General features: G+C 36.0%; 1 pseudogene; it reads right to left on the bottom strand.

The window, feature by feature from the left end:
• Positions 1-7,833: 7,833 nt before the first annotated feature.
• Positions 7,834-7,933, bottom strand: LOC144456014 (U6 spliceosomal RNA; annotated as a pseudogene).
• Between the last annotated feature and the right edge of the window lie 2,510 nt (positions 7,934-10,443).

Raw genomic sequence — 10,443 nt, 5'->3', positions numbered from 1 at the left:
ACTCTGTACTATCCAAATAACTCCTGATACACATCTGCTAATAAAATGCCACATTTTAGCTAATCTTCTTTTCAATTTCACCCTCTTTGTTGAAGTTTTCCCTACTACTAGTCTGCTCCACTCATTGGACCTAGGTCCTCTAGACATCTCAAATTCATGAGGTCACTTCTGAGCCTAGACTCATCCACCTTAAAACTAATGTTAGCTCAACTATTCAGGAAAGGAAAGAAAAGGGCCCAGGTATAAACTTTCTTAGTTAAGACCATGTTCCATGTGGGATCTGCCATTGTGCAGGGGAAAAAGAACACAGCCCATTCCACCATCTTTCCATGGAGAGTGCATAAATACAGCATGTTACTTGCCACATGGAGGAATCCTAGTAAAAGAGACCAAACTGGAAGCTTTCTTTCCTTTCAAAAAATACACTGACTCATCTGTTCTTCTGCCTTGGCAGCCTGTAAGAGTATTGCTTCATAATTTCAAAGCTCCCACGTCCTTCAGCAAGGAGCTACCACCTGGACAGAAGCCAGGAAGTTCATCATCTCCAACACACACAGATACTGAGTCACTAAATCCCTGGAGTGCTGAGCAGTTTCCAGGGGACCTTTGGGTACACACCCCTTGGGATGATTGCTATGAACCAATTCAGACTCCACTGCACTCTTCCTTCAGTTAAATATTTGCTGTCCTTAGCAAATTGTCCAGGGAGCATTCTGAACATTTGTCCACAGTCCCATTCCTGGGATTCTGAGGAGACTCAAGCATTGTCACTACAAGTGCCTCCCACAGTTCCTTGTACTAAAGAGTCTACAGAAGTCTCCACGGCACTTTGGTTCTTAAGTTGTCTTTAAAGAAGACTCAAGCCTGCCACACAGGTCCTGGCCAGGAGATCTCAGTCATACCCAAATATAAAATTATGCAAAATGAAAAACATTTTGCAAAGCTTATTAGAGGTTACTCAATAAGTACTTACAAAGTACCCATAAAATACTTAGATAGTATTTCCAAATGGTCCCTCTCAACCCAAGCAAAAAGAAAAAAGGAGGAGGGAAATGGGACAAAGCATAGTAAAGGGAAAAAATAGAGAAAAGTAAAGGGAAAATCAAATTTCCCAACTCATTTGACAAATGAGGAAATTGAAGCAAACAGGGTTAAGTGACTTGCCAAGGGTCACACAGCTAGTAAGTGTCTGAGGTCAGATTTGAACTCAGTGAGATGAGTCCTCCTGACTCCAGGCCTGACACTCTATCCACTGTGCCACCTAGCTGCCCAACTAGAGGTATAGTCAAAAGCTCTCTAGGTATCTCTTCAACATACCAAGCATATTGACATTTCTCCAGAACTTTTTGTCCAATGATTCAATTCATTTTTAACACTTATTAAGCATCTACTACCTACAAGGCATTGTGTTGGCCATATAAAGACAAAAATTAAATAGGTCCTACCATCAAGGAGTTAAGATTATATTGGAAGTTTAGGAATTGTAAGTGTAATGTAACATAAGAAGGGAAAAGAACACTAAAAAGGGGGATCAAGGGAAGCCTCCTATAGTGGATGGCAGTGAGCAGAGTCTTTAAGGAAGCCAAGGATTATAAGAGGTGGAGGAGTTCATCCTAGATTTAGGAGGCAGCTTGCAAAACTCTCTCTCTGTCTCTCTCTGTCTGCCTCTGTCTGTCTGTCTCTCTCTCTCTGTCTCTGTGTCTCTATTTCTTCCTCTCTCTCTCTCTCTCTCTCTCTCTCTCTCTCTCACACACACACACACACACACACACACACACACACGCAATCTCACACTCTCACAAAAGAATGCTGAGTATGGGGAACAGCAAATAAGTCAGTGTGACTAGAACATATTATGCCTGAAGGAGAGTGATGTGCATTAAATCTGCAAAGGTAGGCTGGAGCTTGCTTGTGAAGAACTTTAGATACAGGGTAATAAGTTTGTATTTTATACTAAGTATAATAAGGAATAACTGAAGCTTCTTGAGGAGAAAAATGTGTTAAGATGTGTTTTGACAGCTGCGGGGAGGACAGATGGGAAAGGAAAGAGATGGAAAGTAGGGGGAACAATTAGGAGTTTATTGTAATAATCTAGTTAAGAGGTGTTGAAGTTCTAAGGTGGCAGCCCCGTGGGTGGAAGTAAAAGAAGATGAAAGATATTATATAGGTAGACTCTATTAGATTTGTTTGGGCAGCTAGGTGGTGCAGTGGATAGAGTGCCCAACCTAAAGTCAGGAAGACTTGGCTCACTGAGTTCCAATCTGGCCTCAGACACTTACTACCTGTGTGAGCATTGGCAAGTCATTTGACCCTGTTCGCCTCAGTTTCCCATCTGTCAAATGAGAAGGAAATGGCAAACCACTCCTAAATCTTTGCCAAGAAAACCCCAAATGGGGTCACAAAGAATCAGACTGATGCAACTGAACAATGAATGAGACTTAATTGGTTGGATGTGGAAAGAGAAGAAAAATGTAGATTGTAAACCCAAATGACTAGAAAGATTCAATTCAATAATCATTTATGAAACGCCTCTAGGTGCCAGGAGGATTGAGTTTTTTTAATAGCTCTACTATGAAAGGCTGACCTGTTATTCAGAAAAAGCCCAACTTTATTTCAAGTCTGGAGTTAATTAGTAAAGATCACTGGATTTAGATTCAGTGGACCTTACTTAGTTCGTGTGCTAGCTCTGCCACTTGTTGCCTGTGTGACCAGAGTCCTCTCTGAGTCCCAGATAGCTCATCTATAAAATGAGGACGTTGGACTAGGTGACCTCTACTCAGGTACCTTCTAGCTCTAAATCTGTGAGTCCATGATCCTACCCCAAGATGCAGTGGAGGAGGCAGTGAGACATTCAAATAAGGTACATATGATGGTATCTAGTGACTAAGTCAGAGTGAAACTGGAGTCCTAGGAGAGGTAGCCCTAGTTTGGGGAAATGAAATGGGCATACACAGAAGTTATATGACTATACGGTTTATTTTCCCTCCAAACAGGGCTTCAGAGGAAGACAAAGAAGAATGTGGAAAGCAGAACAGAATAGTTTTGCAGTCACAGAATCTCAGAATTTGAAGGACCTCCAACAGCCATTTAATTCAACTTATACCTAACAAGAACTCCATCTAAAACATCCCTAACATGTGGTCATCTAGTCTTCACTTGAAAACCTTTTAGCACAGGAAACTCTCCTGAGGCAGCCTATAACATTTTTTGGATAATTTAATTGTTAGGAAACGTTTCCTTACAGGGAGCCTAAATCTGCCTCTCTGTAGGACAAACAGAACAAATCTAATCTATCTTCCAAAATGGCAGCACTTTAAATCCTTGAAGACAGTTATCATTTCCTCACTACATCTTCTCTCCTCCAGTTCTGTCAATGGATGTTGATGTGACATGATCTCAATGCTCTTCACCATCCTAGTTGACCTCTTCTGGATTCTCTTCAGCTCCTCTATGTCCTTCCTAAAATGTGGTACCTGGAGCTAAACCCTCAATACTTCAGTTGTAATCTAAGTAGGACAAAGTACAGTGAGACAATAGCCTTCAGAGTCCTGGATACATTACCTCTCTTATTGCATTAAGTACAGTTAGTGCATTAAATAGAAAGTGTATGCAAATGCACAATTTTTTGTGGCTTCTTTTTTCATATTCCAATTTTTATTAAAACTTATTTACTTATTGTACCTCTTCTAGTTTGTAAATTTCTTTTTTGGTGATATTTTATTTCTCCCCAATTACATATAAAAACGTTTATTTATTTCTTTGTCTTTAGTTTTCAACATCCACCTTTATAAGATTTTGAGTCCTATAATTTCCTCCCTCCCTCCTTTCTCCCTTCCCCAAGATGGCATAGAATATGATATAGGCTGTACATGTACAATCATATTAAATGTATTTCCACGTTAGTCATGTTGTAAAAGAAGACTAAAACAAAAGGGAAAAACCATAAGAAACAAAAAAACAACAACAACAAAAAGAGAAAATAGTATGCTTCGATCTACATTCAGACTTCATAGTTCTTTCTCTGGATGTGGACAGCATTTTCCATCATGAATCTTTTGTAATTGTCTTAGATCATTTCATTGCTGAGAAGAGCTAAATCTATGAAAGTTGGTCATCGCACAATGTAGCTGTTACTATGTACAATGTTCTCCTGGTTCTGCTCACTTCACTCAGCATCAGTTCATGTTAGACTTTCAAGATTTTTCTGAAATCTACCTGTTATCATTTCTTTTTTTCTTTCAAGTAAGAAGTATTTATTGAGCACCTACACTGTTCTAAAAGCTGGGGATACAAAGAAAGACAAAAAACAAAACAAAACAGTGCCTGCTTCCAAGGAGCTCAGTCTAATGGAGGAGACAACATGAAAAAAAAAAACCCTATGTACAAATAAGACATACACAGGATAAACTGGAGATAATCTCAATACATTTGTTTCCTCAACCTAGGATACACATTTGCATAAATGTACATCAGTAAGGAAAATGCATGTGCATAGAGATCATTCATGAGAGGGCAACAGATAATGTATGACCACTGATGTCCCTTCAAACATCTGGCCTCCCAGTTTATCAATCTCTTCAATTCCTATGACCTATACTTCCATTCCACCTATTATACCTGGGACAATCCTGTCCCTTTTCCCTGACCAGGATATAAAGGTCCCCTCAGCTGGGAGTGGGGGAGAGGAGATTCTATGCCTCTCCACCTGACACTCAACCCTGAGCTGCCCAAAGTTGCCCCTCCACCCATGATTGCACCTGGTATAGAGAAGCAGAACCTCTCTAACAGGGCCTGTCCCAGCCTGCTCCTTATTTTGGGACTAATCCTGTTCATTATTTCCTATGGAACAATAGTATTCCATTACATTCATATACCACAACTTATTCAGCCATTTCCCAATTAATGGGCATCCCCTCAGTTTCCAATCCTTTGCCACTATAAAAAGAGCTGCTATAAATATTTTTGTACATGTGGATCCTTTTCCCATTTTTATGATTTCTTTGGGATACAGACCTAGTAGTGGTATTGCTGGATCAAAGGGTATGCACAATTTTATAGCCTTTTGGATATAGATCCAAATTGCTCTCCAGAAAGATTGGATCAGTTCACAACACCAACAATGCCTTGGTGCTCCAATTTTCCCACATCTTCCCCAACATTTATCATTTCCCTGTTTTGTCATGTTAGTCAATCTGATAGGTATGATGTGGTACCTCAGAGTTGTTTTAATTTGCATTTCTCTAATCAATAGTGATTTGGAGCATTTTTTCATATGTCTATAGATAACTTTAATTTCTTCATCTGAAAACTGCCTGTTCATGTCCTTTAGCCATTTATCAATTGGGAAATGACTTGTATTTTTATAAATTTGATTCGGTTTTCTATATATTTCAGGAATGAGGCCTTAACAGAGACACCGGTTGTAAAAATTGTTTGCCTGCTTTTTGCTTCTCTTCTAATCTTGGTTGCATTGGCTTTGTTTGTGCAAAATCTTTTTTTAATTTAATGTAATCAAAATTATCCATTTTGCATTTCATAATGTTCTCTATCTCTTGTTGGGCCACAAATTCTTCTGTTCTCCATAGATCTGACAGGTAAACTATTCCTTGATCTCCTAATTTGCTTATGGTATCACCTTTTATGTCTAAATCATGTACCCATTTTGACCTTATCTTGGTATACAGTGTAAGATATTGGTCTATTCCTAGTTTCTGCCATACTATTTCCCAGTTTTCCCAGCAGTTTTTGTCAAATAGTGAGTTCTTATCCCAGAAGCTAGAGTCTTTGGGTTTATCAAACTAGATCTCTACAGTCATTGACTACTATGTCTTGTGTACCTAACCTATTCCACTCATCCACCACTCTCTTTCTTACGTAGTACCAAGCAGTTTTGACGATTGCTGCTTTATAATACAGTTTTATATCTGGTACAGCTAAGCCACTTTCCCTTGCATTTCTTTTCATTAATTCCCACGATATTCTTGATCTTTTATTCTGCCCGACTATTTTTTCTAGCCTTATAAAATAATTTTTGGTAGTTTGATTGGTGTGGCACTGAATAAGTAAATTAGTTTAGGTAGAATTTTCATTTTTATTGTATTAGCTCGGCCTATCCATGTGCAACTGATATTTTTCCAATTATTTAGATCTGACTTTGTTTGTGTGAAAAGTGTTTTGTAATTGTCTTCATATAGTTCTGAACTTTCTTGACAGGTAGACTCCCAAAGATTTTATATTATCTACAGTTACTTTAAATGGAATTCTCTTTCTACCTCTTGCTGCTAGGCTTTGTTGGCAGTACATATACATAGTATATAGTAGATTTATGTGGGTTTATTTTATATCCTGCAACTTTGCTAAAGTTGTTAATTACTTCAAGTAGTTTTTTAGTTGATTCTCTAAGTATACCATCATATCATCTGCAAAGAGTGATAGCTTTGTTTCTTCATTGCTTATTCTAATTCCTGCAATTTATTTTTCTTCTCTTATTGCTAAAGCTAACATTTCTAGTACAATATTGAATAACAGTGGTGATAATGGACATCCTTGTTTCACTCCTGATCTTATTGGAAATGCTTCTAACTTATCTCTATTACATATAATGCTTGCTGGTGGTTTTAGATAGATGCTACTTATCATTTTAAGGAAAAGTCTATTTATTCCTATGCGCTCTAGTGTTTTTAATAGGAATAGGTATTGTATTTTGTCAAAAGTCTTTTCTGCATCTATTCAGATAATCATATGATTTCTGTTAATTTTTTTATTGATATGGTCAATTATGCTGGTAGTTTTCCTAATATTGAACCAGTCCTGTATTCCTGGCATAAATCCCACCTGGTCATAGTGTGTTACCCTTACGATAAGTTGCTGTAATCTCTGCTAATATTTTATTTAAAATTTCTGCATCTACATTCATTAAGGAAATTGGTCTATAATTTTCTTTCTCTGTTTTGGCTTTTCCTGGTTTAGGTATCAGTACTGTATTTGTATCATAAAAAGAATTTGGCAAGACTCTTTCTTCACCTATTTTCCCAAATATTTTATATAGTATTGGAATTAATTATTCTATAAATATTTTGTAGAATTCACTTGTAAATCCATCTGGCTTTGAAGTTTTTCTTAGACAACTTGTTGATGGCTTGTTCAATTTCTTTTTCTGAAATAGGGTTAAGTATTTTATTTCCTCTTCTGTTAATCTTAGCAATTTATATTTTTTGTAAATATTCTTCTATTTCAATTAAATTGTCAGATTTATTGGCATACAGTTATATAAAAATATTTTAATATTGATTCTTAAAAATTTTGAGTTCTATATTCTCTCTCTCTCCCTTCTCTCTGTCTCTCTTCTCCCACTTCTCTGAGATTGTAAGCAATTTGATACAGGTTATACATGTGCAATCATGTTATTTCCATATTAGTCATGTTGTGAAAGAAAACACAGGCCAAAAAAAAAAACCAATGAAAAAATAAAGTGAAAAATACTATGCATTCAGATTCTATCAGTTCTTTCTCTGGAGGGGAATAGCATTTTCATCATGAGTCCTTTGGAATTGTCTTGGATCATTGTATTGCTGAGAATAGCTAAGTCATTCACAATTGATCATCATATAATATTGTTGTTACTGTGTATAATGTTCTCCTGGTTCTGCTCATTTCACTTTGCATCAGTTCATATAAGTCTTTCCAAATTTTTTCTGAAATCATCCTGCTTGTCATTTCTTATAGTGCAATGGAATTCTATTATAATTATACACCACAACTTGTTCGGTCATTCCCTAATTGATGGACATTCCCTCGATTTCCGATTCTTTGCTACTACAAAAAGAGCTGCTAAAAAATATGGAATGCTTCACAACTTTGCATGTTATCCATGCCCAAGTGCCATGCTAATCTCTGTAGCATTCCAATTTTATTATATGTGCTTCCAAAGCAAGCATGCTTTTGTGGTTTCTATATCACTTTGCTGACACATTGAGCTTACAGTCCACTAAAATGCCCAGATTTTTTCAGGTGAATCACTAAGTTGATCCAGGATTCCTCACTCCTGTATTTGAGGCATTGATTTTTTGTGTAAGTGTAAGTACAAGTATAAGATTTTACATTTATTCCTATTAAAGTTCATACTATTATGTTTCACCCAAGGTGTTAGCCTACCACACTCTTTCTAGATACCAACCTTGTCATCCAATGTGGATGCTATCCCTCCCATCTTTGTGTAATCTGAAATTTTAACAGACAGACCTCTGCTTTTTTCCAAATTATTGATAAAAAAAACATTAAACAGCACAGGATCAAAGATAAATACCTGGATCACTCCACTAGAGACCTCCTTACATAATTGATGTGGATATATTAATGACTAATCTTTAGGCTAAACCATTTAACCAGTTCTAAATTAACCTAATTGTATTCTTATCCGGTCTACATTTCTCCATCTTGTTTACAAGAATAATATGAGAAACTTTGTTAAATGTGTTACTGAAATTTAGATTTTCTTTCTATATCATTCCCCTGATATACTAAGCTAATAGCTTTGTCAAAAAAAGGAAATGGAGTTAGCCTGGCATGATTTGTTCTGGCTCTTTGTGATTAGACTTCATCAGGGAAGCTTGCAGCAAAACTCTGACCCCACCCCAATTAACTGTTTTCTTCCCATTCTAAGTGTATTATTTTTGTTTGTGCAAAACTTGCTTTTTTTTTTCAATATTATGTAATCAAAATGGTCCATTTTATCTCCTGTAATCTTTTCTAACCCTTGCTTGGTAAGAACTCTTTCCCTATCTTCAGTTATGAAAGGTACCTCCAATTTTCCTCTAACTTGTTTATGATATGACTTTTTATAATATTTTAATTATGTTTTCATTTGTAATGTATTGTGTTATACAATTAAAGATGTTGATTTAAGTCTAATTTCTCTATGACTGCTTTCCCGAAGTTTCCCCAAGAGTTTTTGTTGAATAGTGATTCCTTCCCCCAGTAGTTTGTATTCTTGGCTTCATCAAACACTATACTATTATGTGTTTGCTTCTGGATATTGTGCACTTGATCTGTTCCACTGATCAACTTTTCCTTTTTTTTTTTTTTGAGCAGTACCAAATAGTTTTAATGATTGCTGATTTGTAGAATTGACTACAAATTTTCTAGGTAGCACATTGGATAGAATACCAGGCCTGGAGTCAGGAAGCTCTGAGTCCAAATCTGGCCTCTGACACCAACTAGTTGTGTGACCCTGGGCAAGTCACTTAACCTATATTTGCCTCAGTGTCCTCACTTGTAAAATGAGGATAATAATATCGCCTACCTCTTAGGGTTGTTGCAAGGATCAAATGAGATAATAGTAAAACATTTAGCATGGTGACTGACACATAATAAGCATCATGTAAATGTTAGCTATGGAGAAGGAAATGGCAAACCATCCCAGTATCTTTGCCAAAAAAACTCTAAATGGGGTCATGAAGAGTCAGATGTGCCTAAAATGACTGAGCAATAGCAACAATATTATGAGAACAGTTTGAGGTCTGGTACTATTAGGCCTTCTTCCTTGCCACTTTTTTCATTATTTCTCTGAAGATTCTTGATCTTTTATTCCTCCAGATGAATTTTGTTATAAGTTTGTTTAGTTTTACAAAGTAATAATTTAGTACTTTGACTGGCATGGCACTGAATAAATATATCAATTCAGGTAGCATCATCATTTTTGTTGTATTAATATGGCCCAAACATGAGCAATTAATTCCTCTCTAATTATTTCTCTTTATTTCTGGGAAAAGTATTTAGTTGTTGTATTCATATAATTCCTTTGTGTGTTTTGGCATATGAATTCTCAAATATTTTATATATTTGGGAAGACTTTTGAGTAAAACTCCCTAGCTAATAGCTTTTTCTGAGTTTTATTGGTAATGTATAGAAAAGCTGATTATATTTTGAGTTTATTTTATATCATGCTACTCCATTGAAAAATTTTGGTTGAATTTTCATGTCAAATTTTGTCAAATAGTGAGTCCTTTCCCAGTAGCTGTGTTTATTACCTACTAGGGTACTAGATATATTGGCATTTGTATGTTGTTTCTAATCTGTTCCACTGATCAATATCTCTATTTTTTTCTAACCAGTTCCAAATTGTTCTGAGAATTTCTGTTTTGTAATAAGTGTAGTTTGAGGTCTGGCAATGCTAGGCTTTCAATTGCAAAATGGTTGAATAACCTGTGGTATGTAAATGTGATGGAATATTATTGTGCTGTAAGAAATGAGGAAATAGATCATTTAAAAAATAGAAAAACATGAATTGATGTAGAGTGAAGTAAGCAGAACCAGAAGAATAATTTGTACTATAACATCAATATTATTAAAAGCAAACAATTTTGAAGGCTTTTATAAATGTGAAAAGAATGAAATGAGCTGAACCAAGAGAACTACAGATATAATAACAACAATGTTGTCATT

The sequence above is a fragment of the Phascolarctos cinereus genome, unplaced genomic scaffold (assembly GCF_003287225.1).
Source record: "Phascolarctos cinereus isolate Bilbo 61053 unplaced genomic scaffold, phaCin_HiC Scaffold_2;HRSCAF=192, whole genome shotgun sequence".
Lineage (NCBI taxonomy): Eukaryota > Metazoa > Chordata > Mammalia > Diprotodontia > Phascolarctidae > Phascolarctos > Phascolarctos cinereus.
Note: the sequence above shows the minus strand (reverse complement) of the source record. Positions and strands in the feature narration are given on the sequence as shown.